We start from the raw sequence: 15,627 nt of genomic DNA, 5'->3' as shown, positions 1-15,627 counted from the left end.
TTTTTGCCATTGAATCAAATGGGAAGTGTTGTTTTTAATGTATCCTAACCATTAGATTTGTAAGTGATCTAACGCCGGACTGGTAGACTGTGTTAATGGTCAAGCCTAGTAGATGGCAAAAATTACCGATGAGATTCGATAGCTCGTTTTATGATTACAAAAGTCTAAAAATCCAATGGTCGTGATTGCACCCCTATAGTTGACGGAGTGGGGGATCGGCACCCGGTGGCCTTCAGACAGCGCTTACGAGTGCTTCGACTATGTTGATCCTTTGTTCAAGACCCCATGAAGAGGGGATCTAGTAGGCTGCACAAAACGTGGATCGGATTTCCCAGCTCAATCCATGGGGTGCCCAGGGGCTTCCCCTAGCAAGCCTTGCCCACTCCACTGAATGCGTTGGGTATTTGGTTATGAAGAACCAATTGAAGAGCTACAAAGGAACTCGCAACCCCTGACAAACCATAGGATTTCCATAGCACCATGGGGCCTAGAACAAAGGATTTACCAACTGTTGCTGATGCCCGATGATTATCACCCGGTTCCCTTGAATTTTGCATTACATGGCGACTGGCTCTTACCAAGAGAAAACCGACAAAACGGATGATAATGGTGAACGATTGAGCATGGAGTCGGTTTTGGGGGTTTTCAATCGGTAATGGTGACCGACACAAGCAGTGCCATGTGGTGAGGCGACAATAGACAAATAAGGTGTGGGCGTTGGTGGGGACATGCAGCAAATGTCCCGCGCAAGGACGTGCGACAGATGACGTAGGGTCGTGTTTTATTTTTGGCGGTGTGAGCGCGGTTGGACAGTGTGGGCAAGAGTCACAAGTTTAGGCGGTTGTATTTGTAATTATTAGACATTGTGGTAAAGTAGCCAGGACCACTCTTATGAATCAATTTATCTGTTTTGCACATTAGCCCCTTTATACGTTCACCTCATAAGGTATTTGAACAAGGTAAAAATTTCAATAGGCTTGCCAAATGTAGGTGTTAGAATGGGAAGTATGTATGCTTGTAAGGCATAGACCTTTGCACTTAGTGTCTTTCTTAGGCTTGCCAAATGTAGGTGTTAGAATGGGAAGTATGTATGCTTGTAAGGCATAGACCTTTGCACTTAGTGTCTTTCTTTTAGAAGCAGAATCTCAATGCTTGAATGGCCTGACCAATAGTAGTGATTTATTCCAAAGATGGTTGTTTCGTCGTTGATATTGGTCCGAATGTGGTTTAATGTTCATTGATATATAGTCGGTCAGTTGATTATTTTAGTTGCACGATATTTTGCTGAAGAGTGATTTTGAGAGTTTTTGTTGTGTGCTTTGTTTGGGTCTAATTAGTGAATATATACAAACCCATTTAGGGTTAGGGTTCGGTAGGACACTAACCCTTTCCTTTATAGCACTCTATTGGGTTAGTGCTATGTACATATGATCACATGATGTTGAGCATGAACTCTCAACACCTTCCCTCAAGATCAACATCATGAAGTAGGCCTTCCCTCAAGATGGTGATTCTAAGCATTACATTCCATCACACCCCTTTAATGGGAATGTCCTTCCTCTACGTCAAACCAAGAGCTAGTCGGTGTTTCTCAAAAGCTCTTTACCGAGTGGTTTGGTAAAGATGTCTACAACATTCTCTTTGCTATCACAATGTTGCAGTGTGATGTTACCAAGTAACACTCTTTCTCTGATGAAGTGCTCTCTGACATCAATGTGCTTTGTCCTGGAGTGATATACTGGATTCTTGGCCAATGCTTGAGCCGATTGATTATCAAGTATATTGTTGTTGGCTTTGACTCATCAAAGTAATATGTTTCTCACAATAGTCTTCTGAGCCATATAGCCTCACATACACCTGTAGTGAGTGCCCTATAATTCTGCTTCAATCGAAGACAAAGAAATAGTTGGTTGTTTGTTTGACAACTAGGATATAGCACCTTGACCAAGGAAAAATGCATATCCCAGTGTTGATCTCCTGGTCTCATGATCTCCGGCATAGTCACTATCATAGTATCCCATGCAATCGTGGATGACTCCTTTGTATTCTATCCCAAACTGTCTTGTACCTCTGATGTATCTCAAGGCTCTTTTGGCTGCATTCCAGTGAGACTGTTTTGGGTTTGCCATAAATTGTGCTAGTGAGCTTACTGCATAACAAATATCTAGCTGTGTGATAGTCAGATATACAAGAGATCCAATGAGCTACCTGTAGTATCTGCCATTGACTGTAGGCTTTTTTGAATCTTTAGTAAGTTTCAAACTCTGTTCCATGGGAGTGGCTACAATATTGCAATCTGCCATATGAAACTTCTTCAGGAGACTGTCAACATACTTGAGCTAACTCATGAATGTGCTATTTGAATCTCTCTAGAACTCACTTCCAAGACAATAGTGCACGAGTCCAAGATCTTTCATGTCGAACTCTGCAAATAAGTCTTGTTTTAGTTTTTTGATGAAGCTATCCTTGCTTCCGGTCACAATCAAATCATCTACATACAAAAGTGCAATAGTAACGTCTTCCCCTTGAACTTTGTAGTAGAGAGTATGATCTGCATTGGACTTCATGTATCCCAGAGTAGCAAAATATTTGTTGATTCTACTGCACCAACTTCTGGGTGCTTACTTTAAGCCGTAGAGACTTTTCTTGAGATGGCAAACCTTATTCTCATTTCCTGGTTCAACATAACCTAGTGGTTGTTGCATGTATACTTCCTCGTTTAGGTAACCATTGAGAAATGCATTCTTGACATCGAGCTGATACACGTTCCATTTGTTGAGTGTTACTAGTGATATCAAGAACCATATGGAATCCATCTTTGCTACTGGAGCATAAGTCTCATCATAATCCTGACCATATTGCTATGCAAATCCTTTTGCAACTAGTCTGGCTTTGTATCTTTGAATATTGCCATCTAGATTGTACTTCACTTTGTATATCCATTTTTTTGCTATGGCCTTCTTTCCTGGTGGAAGATCACATAATTCCCAAGTATTATTCTTATACAAATCATCCATTTCTTCATTCATAGCAATTTGCCATTCTTGCTTGTCTACTATGTCTTCAAAGTACACTGGCTCTTCTATAGCCATGATGGTAGTCATAAGAGCATAGTTGGTGGTTTCAACCTGAATTGCTTTGCCTTTCTGAGCATACGTCAATCGGGCTGGTGGTATGCTTTCCCTAGTAGACCATCTGAGCTACTGTGGCTCTGATTGCGGTGTTGCTAGCAATTCTTGCTCTTCTTCATCAACCTGTTCTGTAGATGACTATGAAGTCGATGCTTTTATCTCCTGAGTGTTTGAGGTTTTCCATTCTGATTCCTCATCAAAGATGACATCTCTGGAGATAATGAACTTGCGATTGATGGGATCATACAATTTGTATGCTTTGCTTTCCTCACTGTAACCAACCATGATGCATTTTCGTGACCTCGCATCTAATTTCCTACGATGATCATCATGTATGTGGGCATATGCTATGCAACCAAATATGCAGAGATGCCTGATGTGTGGCTTATGTCTAGTAAATGCTCTATAAGGTGTCACACCTTGTATCGGTTCCGTTGAAAGCCGATTAAGTAAGTAGTCCACAGTGGCTATTGCTTCTGCCCAATACTGATTTAGAAGATGCTTCTCATTAAGCATTGCTACTAAAGTACCATTCTTCCTTTCACCTCTTGCATTCTGCTGAGCAGTATCTGCACAAGTGAATTGTCTTTGTATGCTATGACTTTTGCAAAAGTTCATGAATGTTGAAGACATGTATTCACCTCCTCTATCTGATCTCATGACTTTGATCTTTCTATCTGTCTAATTTTCTACCATGGCTTTGAATCTGTAAAACACTTCAGATTTCTCTTTTAGAAAGTAGACCCAACAATATCTATTGTAGTCGTCGATGAAAGTCAAGTTGTAAAGTGAACCATTGATGCTGCGGGTCTCAGCATAACCCCATACATCTATATGTATCAAATCAAGAATACCTCATGCACGAGAGGCATTTCTGCCAAAGTTGGTTCGCTTTTGTTTGCCGAAGCAGCATGCTTTGCAAACTTTTCCAAGAAATTGTAGCTTAGGAATCGCAATTGCCATATTTTGATTCTTGAGATCTAACAAGTACTTGAAATTGACATGACCACATTTCTTGTGCCATTTTGAAGATAGTGGCATTTGTTGCAGTGGAGCTGACATGGCATGCTTATCCAGTACTCTACTAGTAGTTGACATCTTCTAGATTTATCCCTGATAGTGCATTCATCTCCGTCGAAGATCGCTTGGTAGTTGTATTCGGTCATTTGACCTACTGACAAGAGGTTCTTGCTGAACTTTGGAACATAGAGTACATCTTTCACCAATCCTTTTGTACAAGTGAAATTTTTCATAGGGATAACACATGTCCCTTGAACTAGATTCGATGTATTATTTGCTGGTGTAGATGACATTTTTCTGACCTTCTAATGGTTTCATTGCTATGAACCATTTCTGATGGTTTGTCATGTGAGATGATGTACCACTGTGGATATACCAAGGATCCTGATCTACTTGGTCGACTTGATAATAACTGAAATCCTCTTTTGGTTTGAAATTAGTGTCTAGGTACACTGTATCACTTTGCTGCATTTCCTTGTTTGTAAGAAACATATTCCCATGTTCATTTGCAAAATGATTGTGACTAGAATGTCCACCACGATGATTTCCTCTGCCGTTGAAATTCCCTCGATTGTTACTGGATTAATTGCCTTGGTCGTACTACTTCTTGCGGCAATCTCTTTCATAGTGTCCAAACTTGTGACATTAGTTGAATTGGATGTTTGACACGTTGGTGGATGCATTCCCTCGTCCTTGAAATATTCCTTGATTGGAATGATTTACTCTTTGTTGATTCTGATGTTACTAAGGATGATGCTGATGTTGATGCTGATGCTAATTTTGTTGATGACTGTGTTGTTGATGATTACCACTTCTCTAGAATGATCTACCTCTACCTCTGCTTTTGTCTAAAGTTGTGAATGCTTGATCATTAGAATGACCTTTGTGTGCTTGAATGGCTTGCGTCCTGAGTTCTTCACCAAGTAGGACTGACTGAAGTTCTTCCAGTGTCGGAATTTGCCGTTGGATGGCAATACTTTGGACTAGATTCTTGTATCACTCTCTTAGTCCATTTAGGATGACTTGATCCATTTCTGTTGGATTCATCGTCTCTCCTGCTGCTGCGAGTTGATTGTTGTAGTCTTTTATCCAGAGTACATAAGCATGACCGGTTTCGCTGCTGTTGCAGAAACTCTCGTTGATCTGGTTTCTCAGTGTGAGAATCCTAGAAGTGTTCTTAGACTTGTAGAGAGCTGCAAACATATCCCATGCTTCTTTCGATGTCTTGACGGTGTTGAGCTGTCCTAGCATGACATCTTGCACATTCTGCTTGATCAGATGATATGCGTACTTGTCTTTCTTGTCCCATTTTGCCTGAGCTCGTCGGGCAATGGCAGGATCTGCTACAGGTGTGGAAACTATTTGTGTAGCTGTAGATCCCGTTGTAGATCCCACTGCTGGTGCTGTGACAAAAAGTGGAGTAGAGCTACTGGTGGTTGGATCGTCCAATGGTCTAGGTGTAGATCCATCGACATAATCCCATTTGTCCTGAAGTACAAGAATGGTCTTCATTTAGTGTTTCCATGTGTCGTAATTGGAGTTGTCTAGCTTAGCAGATGCCTCCAGATTGAGGTTGCTAGTCGTAGACATGGTGTAAAAAATGTACTCAAAGTGTCGTGAAAATCACTGTATGAATCAACTACAAAACACTAACTGTGACAAGTCAATTCTGAATTGTCAATGAAGATAGAACTGCAATATATAAACTCCGATCTGAATTACAAGGGTTGTAGCAAATGATGCTGGGAATAGCCAAGAGGCTTTACAAGGCTGAAATGATGTGCACAATGCCGTGAAATAGCCGAATAGGCTTTACAATGATAGCATGTGTGTGTGAAACCAAATCATGTGCTACCTGCCCACTGAAGAATCGGGAGTGGTCAGAGTGGTCACATGAGGCATTCCCGATTCTTCAGTGGGCAGGTAGCACATGATTTGGTTTCACACACACATGCTATCAGGCTTTACAATGATAGCATGTGTGTGTGAAACCAAATCATGTGCTACCTGCCCACTGAAGAATTGGGAATGCCTCATGTCCGTAACACAGAATGGAATCGTGGGCTCAGGAAGAGCCGTGATACAGAGACCGTGCTCAAGCGGAGGAGCCGGCGATGGAAAGTGTAATGGCCCGGTGTTTCCGGACTTAGTCTCCGGTTGCGAGCACCTTACGTCGGACCCGTTTCCGAGTCCCAGCCTCCCTTAATGTCTCTTCTGATACCAAATCCCCTTTATGCGCAGCTTATCCAACACGACCCCTGCCCAGGCCGTCCACCGTTTTTCCCCTCTTAGCACCACGCCCCACTGGGCAAGCCCTTAGGCTTCACACACCTTGGTCTGCAGAATCACACGGGTCTCCAAGACCCACAGGAACGTCCTCCGCGCAACGTCCTGTTCAGCCCACTTTCTTTCCCAGTTAACGGCCGTTACGTGGGTCGGCACGTTAGACCCCTTCGGGCAATCCCAATGTCCCGGTTCGGTACCCAACGGTTCACGGTTTGTACAATGGTATGGAGAATGCAAATGGCCCTCACCGTTCCCCACTCGCTTTCACGTGCCCTCAACCCGTCCCACGTTTTGCTTTCCTGTGCGTGCACTTCAACGTGCACCACGAGGACACAACCCACAAGATGGCATGATGACGTTACTGGCAGAGCGGTGGAGTGCCAAACGGTCGCTAAAACGCGCTTGATTGCAACAGAAAATATTTACAAGCAAGAGGGAGCATAAACGACCGCTGACGTTTTCCTCATCCAAATCAACTTAGTATGAGAGAGCACTACTGAAGTGGTCACATGAGGCATTCCCGATTCTTCAGTGGGCAGGTAGCACATGATTTGGTTTCACACACACATGCTATCATTGTAAAGCCTATTCGGCTATTTCACGGCATTGTGCACATCATTTCAGCCTTGTCACTGACTCACATGTGGGCATTCCCGATTCTTCAGTGGGCAGGAGTGGTCACATGAGGTGCCTGTGGAGCACTGTGTGTGCCTGCAGAGGTCAATGTTGATTGTGCTGCTGATGTGGCACTAACTGACCTAACCCAAGGTCATGCTGACCTAACCATGGTTAGACTGACTAACCTAGGTTTGGTTGACTCACCAAGGGTCAAGTTGACCAGGGTCAAGTGATGACAGGGCTATGCTGACATGGCAACTGACATGGCATGAACACGTGTCCAATGATGTGGTAGATCACTACTAATGTGGCATCTGTGACTGGACTACTGATGTGGCAAGCGGTTGCCATGTGCCAGATGATGTGGTAGATTGGGCTGACAAGGCACTAGAGATAAGGTGTGATGATGTGGCAGAGGATAAGGTGATGTGGCAATATAGGGTACCACATGGTGCCCTCTGCAACAACCCTAGGTGGATGACGTGGTGTCCTCTGGAACAACGCCGGGTGGATGACGTGGCTGACTGATCTGCCACATGTCAATTTTGTGGCCAATCCATGGGTCATCGAAATCTATGAAGATTTCGCTGAGATGCGACGGAATCGATGAAGATTCTATTGACGAAATTCTTTCCGTCGTCTTCCGTGAGCAGCCCGTTTCGTTGGGCTTTACAATGGCCGGTTGGCGCTTCGTGGAGGTCGTTGCTATCGATGGGTCGACGAATGGGAGGAGCTTGTGAGCAGCTGTTTGCAAAGGAGCTCCTGCCTATGGTCATGTGGCTACATGAGCACGTTGAGGAGTTAGACGAAATGGGTTGGTTGGATGAAGCTTAGGTACTGAAGGGTTGCCGCTATTAGAAGATGCTTGGCGTCGTCATATGTGCTCTATGGCGCTGCTGGTCGCAGATCATGTGGAGATTGGACTAAGAGTTGGGTCGACATGCAAGCTCAGCCAGTTGTGTGTTGAGGGAGCCCATGAGCTCTGTGGTGAGGTCTTTGATGGAGGCGACAACAACTCGTATGCAGCTCGACAACAGCCTGTTGGACGAGCGATGCTTTGGAGCGGTGCAGTTGGAGAGTCGGAAGCCATTCATGGAGCGTGTATGAGATGCGGTTGTGCATGTGGTTGGCTTAGAGCTTGTAGCTTAGCAATCGTTGAGGGTGGGCTGTGTGCCTAGGCTAGAGCGTGGCGTTGTGGGAGTTGGCTCTGATGGGCTGAAGCAAAGCCAAAAGTCGATTGGAGCAGAGATTGTGGATTGCATCGAGGAGGCGGCTGGCATTACACAGGCTGCTAGAGGACTTGTACACTATGCAGGATGAGGACTACGGGCAGAAATTGATACCAACTCCCGACTTCCAATATACGCCACAGTCAGTTCCAGGCTTTCGTAGATGGGTTGTCAATGGTACTCCAGAAGCTCTTCTCGTAGTTGGAGACTGAAATACAACTCAACAAGGTCTTCTCTCACACAAGATTTTGAGCTAGATGGGATAGGCTCTCTCAGAGTTGTCAAAGCTATTAAGAATCTCTTCCTCACAAAAGACTCCCTCTCTCTCTCAAATGAAAGAATACTACATCACAATCAAGAAATGAAATCTCTCTTTCTCTCAAATCGGAACTGAAATCTCTCACAAACTCTCAAAGGAGATGAAGGGAAATATCTCACCAAATGGACGAAAATTTTCTCTCACTCAACGGAAGTGAAAGAACTCTCAATCTCTCGATCTCTCAATCACTCAATCTATCTCACAAGGATGGCACCTCAGCGGAAGGAAGAACCATGCTCTAATACCATGACAAAATATGAAGAAGGGAGAGGAGAAGAGTGGACATGAGGAGAGAGGGCACAGCTAGAGAGCACACCACAAATGACTAACTGTACACTAGATTTGATTGAATATGTAGAATATATACAAACCCATTTAGGGTTAGGGTTAGGGTTAGGGCATCTAACCCTTTCCTTTATAGCACTCTATTGGGTTACTGCTATGCACATATGATCATATGATGGCGCTACGCACATATGATCACATGATGTTGAGCGTGAACTCTTAACAGAGGGGAGGGTAGGAGAGACCAATGGAAGAGGGACCAATGGGAGAGCTAAAAATGTGATGGATGGAGGGGCCAATGGGAGAGGAGATAGCGTGATGGAGGTGTGGGAGAGGAGAGCACACACAAAAAGGGATAGGAGACACCAAAAGTGGTGGAGCAAAAGCTACTCCAGCTTATTCCTCTATCATATATATATGAGTATACATGGGCACTGTACAAGTGGGTGGGCACACTGCCCTTTACCCCAACAACCTCCCACTTAAAGGCAGTGTGCCTTTAAGGGAGTATAGTACACATATAATATAATCAGCCATAGGCTGAAAAACAAGATGACCACACCATCATCCTATGCCCATCGGCACTTTACAATGTGCAAAGTGCATAGAGGATAAGCTGCTAGCAGACATCAGGTTTGCAGGATAGAAAATGACAAGCTGTAGATGCTTGTCAACCAAGATCTCATGCCAGATCTCACTGGGAGAGTGAACTCTCACCACCACGTGCTCTTGTGCTAAGTCCATAGCACCTGAACTGTCACTGTGTAAAGAAAATGTCTCTGTACCACCTGTGACCATAAGCACATGCCCTACAATAGACCTCTGCTGGTCTACCCAACCTGCATCACCTGCATGCTACTCCTGGAAGCATAAGGACCTGATGTCCACAACTGCTTCCCTATTGCCAAAATCTACCATAATCATGCTACCAACCCCCACTGCAACGGAAGCAAGAACTGGAAGTGTAGCCCCAATGGCAAACATGTGAGAACCAAGTCTCAACACAGTCATGGATGCATGAAGTACTATGGCTGCCATTTCAACCATAACTTGCTGCTCAATTGATTTGTGATCGTCAAACCTACTGTGTTTCAAGTATGGAGCCAATACAGGCAATGGAGTACTCAGTAACTTCCCCCTCTCCATACTGAAACAACCGAGTATCTGAGAAACATCATCAAGACCATGCAGCTCCCACTGCAAAGCATCCCTGTCCATAAGGAACCATATGGCAAGTAACCTCAGAAGGATAGCGACCTCCTGAATACTGAGACCATAACCTGTCTCACTGCGCATCACATCCTGAGCTCTCATAACGGTATCAAACTTATGAAGCCAAGCTCGAGGGGATTGCTTCTGGCCATGGAGGCACTTACGAAGTAAACATATCAATGATTCCTGCCCATGCGCAATATGACCCGAGTCAATAACTGCAGAAACCACATCTGTCCTGGCATAACCAGCCAATGGATCATACCGGGCATCATTAGCCAAGGTATCCTCCTCACCATGCATAGCCTCATCCTCATCTGCAAGAGGCACTCCGCATCCTGGGAGTAAACTGTAACTGTCCATAGAAGATGCATCAACAATCTCCATAGGAGTATAAACCTGTGGAATACTAGAGACATCTGACCGTGACCAAAATCAGGAAGTAATCGTGGCTGTCCCAACTTTATAACCTGCTCATCGTGGGAAAAACCTCCCACTCCTAGGGATATGGGCTGCCCCTGCAAAGAATTCGGAGGTATCAGTGCACTTACACCCTCCTAGAACACCACTCTCCTGCTATCCACAGTCTTGGGCTGTCTAAACATAGCATCCTCTCTAAAATAGACATTATGGCTGTGTATCAACTCTCTAGTTGAAGAATCCCATAACCTGTAGTCCCTACTGGACTCACTGTATCCAAGGAAGATACACCTCCTCGATCGGGAACCATGAGCATAAGCCTCGCAGCCAAACACACGTAAATGCTCATAACATGGTGCCCTGCCTGTCAAGAAGTCAAATGGCACTCTACCATTCAGAGATTTCCTGGGTGACCTGTTAAGTAAGTATGCAGCTGTCTTACATGCCTCAGCCCAATAGCATTCGGTAAGACCTACATACCGTAGCATGCTACCAATCCTGTCTAATAGAATCCGATTTATGCCTTCTGCTAAGGCATCGTGAGCAGAAAGATGAGGAGTGGTCAACACCCTCCTGATACTAAGTGTATCACATAGATGCTGAAATCTAGAAGAGGTAAACTCTGCATCACCATCAGTCATCAAGCTCAATAGCTTCTTTCCTGACTGATTTTCAGCATTACCCAAGAAGCGTTGAAATGTATCATATACATCATGCTTCTGCCGAATCGGATAGACCCATATGTATTTTGTACCAGCATCAATAAATGTCACAAAGTAAGAGGCGCCACCCAGTGAAACGGTAGGCATAGGCCCACAAATTGCACTATGAACCAACTGCAATGGCTCAAGATACCTCTCACTGACTGTCTTCCTCACAAAGGAGGATCCTGACTGATGACCATCATCACAATCATGACATAAAATTTGAGAGACATCCATAACAGGAATGTATCTCAATGTTGTAAGGGCTTCCATACCTGCAGTAGACATATGTCCAAGTCTGGCATACCATAAACTAGCTGATGGCTGCTTACTAATCATAAGCATCTTATCCTAGATACCTGATACATGCAATGCATAAGAGAATCCAACCCGTGATCGCCTAGCCATAACCAGATTGCCTCTAGCAATCTTCCATACATGATCACCCAAAGAGACATGATAACCTGCCTCAACCAACTGTCCAGTACTGATCGTGCTCGTAGTAAGTCCTGGTATATGTCTAACCCTCTGTAGAACAAGAATAGAGCCACTAAGCATAACAAGGTGGATATCCCCATAACCATAGACATCCATAGAATGATCAATGCCCATCAAACCACTCTCCACAATGCATTCCTGATATGCACTGAACCATGACCTATGAGGGGTCATATGACATGAAGCACATGGATCTAACATCCAATCACCGAGAATGGGTACATCAGTGGCCAAGAAGGAGGTGTGAGACATAGTCAAAAGAATGCCTTCATCACTGCTACTGTTAGTGGAAACCTTGGCATTCACGCCTTGAAGCTCAACATGCTTCTTCTCCTTCTTCCTGTCATTCTTAACCTTGCTCTTCTTCTTGTATTTTCTCAGCCATTTCCAGCAATACTTTTTCATGTCGCCATACTTTCCACAATAGAAACATCTAACACAAGTCCGAGGGCTAGACTTGCTCCTGGAATTCCCCCTTGAACATGACCTATTTCTACCAATTGATCGACCTTTGGAGTGCATATCAAGGCTGTAATTCAGCCCATCAGTACATTTCAGCCCATCATGCTGTAACATAACACTATCATGGTCATACATCCGGCATATACGAGTATAGAACTCATATGCATGGCAATCTACACCCCGTACACCATCCTGTACCTGCAAGTAGACTGACTTCGAGAGTGATGACTGAATGATAGAGCATGCTTGCTCATTCATGTCATCCCAATCACTCTGTTTAATGCTATTAGGCTTGACACCTTTGCATTGAATGGGCTTATGCTGCCTCTTCTGCACCAACACATCATAAATCTGCTCTTTCCAATACTGAAAGTTTGATCCATCCAACCTCTCAATATCAAAGAGGGCACTACCAGCTGTAGATGCCATATCTGTGGCACAATAGGTCACAACCAAAGAGCAGTATAGTGCAATAGGCAACCCAAATGACCAAAAAATATAGTGTTGTCCAGACCAATCAGGTCTCCAAATAAATTGGCTGATCCAATGCTCAAAAGCACTCAGCCATAAAGAGGCATAAACAAGAATATATGCAGCCCAGTAACCTGCCAATGCTTGGCAATCCAAGAAAGAAATGCACTGAACCAAATGAGCAATATCTGCTCAACCAATGGCAATAGGAGCCTAGCTCAACTATCCATAAACATTAGTGCGGCATCCACCAATGCAAATCCATAATGCATCGAAATGGCATTTACTGCATCACCAATGCATCACCTCAAGTGTGCAATCCTTTGGCAACAAAATCAAGCATTCACCACTTGCCAAATGTGCCAAAGTGACTTGCCAAAATGCCAATAATGCCCTTGGACTGAAGTGAGATCCCAATCACTTTCTGTAATTTACTGTGAGTTCCCAATTCACTGTTGTGCAAGAGAAATTCCTACAACAATACCTCACAGCCACTTTGGGCAAAATAACACGCTGTCCCTGTTTTTGAACAGCGATATCTTTTCACTGAAAGACCGGATGCCAAAGCTGTAAACAGCAAAGTTGTAGCTGGTAGAAAGATCTACAACTTGTCAGTTGATCTCAAGAGCAAAATCCTTGTGGATTCTCAGATATTCTCACCTGAAAAACAGCTTCCTGCACATTGGTCACAGATAGACAGTAGACTGCAACTTTTTGTGGTTTTGCAGAGGCTGTAACTCCTGCAGCTTATACCGGATCAACTTGCTTCCAAAAGCAAAGTTGTAGTATGTTCTGTGAACTACAACTTTCCAATTCGGCACAAAGTGCAATTCCGCACCATGAAAGAGATATTCAGTCCTGAAAATGACTATTTTGTCATAAAAACAGCAACAGCAGCTTCCTTGTATGTTTGCTGCCCTTTACAGCACTCATCTGCTCCAGCAAAAAAACAGCCCCAAAAAATGGTCAAAATACATCCAGCAGATCACCCCGTATGTCAACTGCAACACCAGCAAAATGGCAAGTACAATGCCCAACCAAATCAGTGCAAAGTGATTATCAATGTCACTGAACTCAGCATCAAGACACCTCACGAATGTTACCAAGGCTGTATTTTTTGCTCAACCTTGAGACCTCTCACAGCATGTGAGGAATGATGCATCCAAAATGTGTCAATTGACAACCAAAATGGCATCCAAATGGCATGTACCACTATATCATTTGTGCATCCAAGTAAGCGACAATATCATGCATCCGTTAACCCTTGGGACATCTGCAAAAAAAAATGGCATTGTACTTGTGCTGTCACTGTCTTTAAACAGCAATATCTTTTGATCCAAAAATTGAATCAACTTGCATCCAACAGCAAAGTTGTAGTGTTTTGAAGGATCTACAACTCTCTAGTTGAACGCAGCGGCAGATTCCGCACAGGTGAAAAGATATACAGTCTGCAAAATGGCTATCTGCACACTGATCACGAACTGTCCCTATTTTGGACAGTAAATAACTCTGTACTGTAAACTCGGATGACCGAGATGTCAACAGAGAAAACGTAGCCCTTCCAAAGTTCTCCGACTCTTCTGTTGGGCACCGAGCCTAAATCCTTATGGATTTGCAAATACTTGCTGTCGAAAATGGCATTCTGCTCACTTTTACTGTCTGAAATACTGTCAGATTTCCAGACTAAAAACAAAGAACTCACTCTTTTTCTCCAAAGTGGATGTTGTTGCTATCACTGGGCTTCTCTTCCTTTGCTCACGGGAAGGAGAAGGGTATGGAGAGAAAGAGACTCCTATCTACTCCATCTAAGAGCTCGCAGTGGCTCACGAGCCATCTACAGCAGCTGCACCTACAAAGAGCTTCCCTACAGCCCTCTCCAAACAACGCTCTCCAATGAAGGCTCAATCTCAACTCCAGCCTGCAGCACACCCCAACGTAGAAACCTCTACATTGAGCAACTCCTACAACGCCAGTCGCGCGGCATCACACCTCTCCAGTCAACGTCCTAACAACAACGCATCGCTCAAAGCTCTAGCCTTAGCAGTAGTAGCAAGCCTAAATGACGCTCCTACAATCGGATCTCCGAGTCTCCAAACACTTCACAAGCAAGCCCAAGCCTACGGCCATCAACGATCTCCAGCAAATATCTACGAAGCAATGCCTCCATCAACGAGGCAATGAAGCTCCCAAATGATGTCTTCTCCAACCACTCCTACTCACGGCTCTACAACAGTGTCCTGCAACACACGCTCATGGGTGCCTCAACAGCCTCGGCTCCCTCGATGGCTCCATTGAACTCTCTCCTCAGGCTCTTCTCCTCGAGCTCTAATACCAGTTGTGGGAGAGGAGAGCACACACAAAAAGGGATAGGAGACACCAAAAGTGGTGGAGCAAAAGCTACTCCAACTTATTCCTCTATCATATATATATGAGTATACATGGGCACTGTACAAGTGGGTGGGCACACTGCCCTTTACCCCAGAGGGGCCAATGTAAGAGGAGCCAATGAAATATAGGGACCAATGAGAGAGAAGCACTTAAAACCCTAGCTTTTCTTATATATACTCTCCTCCTTTTATTCCTTCTCCCATTTCAACAAGGAAGAGCAAGAGGAGAAGCAGCAAAAGCAAGTACAAGCATACGTTTCAATCTCAACTTTTTTCAAGGTATTTTTTAAAAAATCTTCTTCTTTGAAATTTTATTCTAGAGAGAGAACTTAGAGAGAGAAACTAAAGAGAGAGAGAGAAAGGTGGAGGGGAGAGTGAGGGAGGGGAGAAGCGGAGAGAGAGAGAGAGAGGAGAGAGAGTAGGAAGGCACTATCGTGGCAGCACAAGAGAGAGAAGGGAGAGAGAGAGGGACAAGGGAGAGCAGAGGAGGCACGGTAGGGGGGGGGAGAGAGAGAGAGAGAGAGAGAGGAGAGGGATAGAAAGCGACGCGAGAGGCAGCGAGAGAAAGAAAGCAAAGGAGAGGGA

Source organism: Dipteris shenzhenensis, chromosome 29 (genome assembly GCF_047967505.1).
Source record: "Dipteris shenzhenensis isolate YYH24624 ecotype China chromosome 29, Dip_SZ_1.0, whole genome shotgun sequence".
NCBI classification, from domain to species: domain Eukaryota; kingdom Viridiplantae; phylum Streptophyta; class Polypodiopsida; order Gleicheniales; family Dipteridaceae; genus Dipteris; species Dipteris shenzhenensis.
This window is presented reverse-complemented; position numbering follows the sequence as displayed.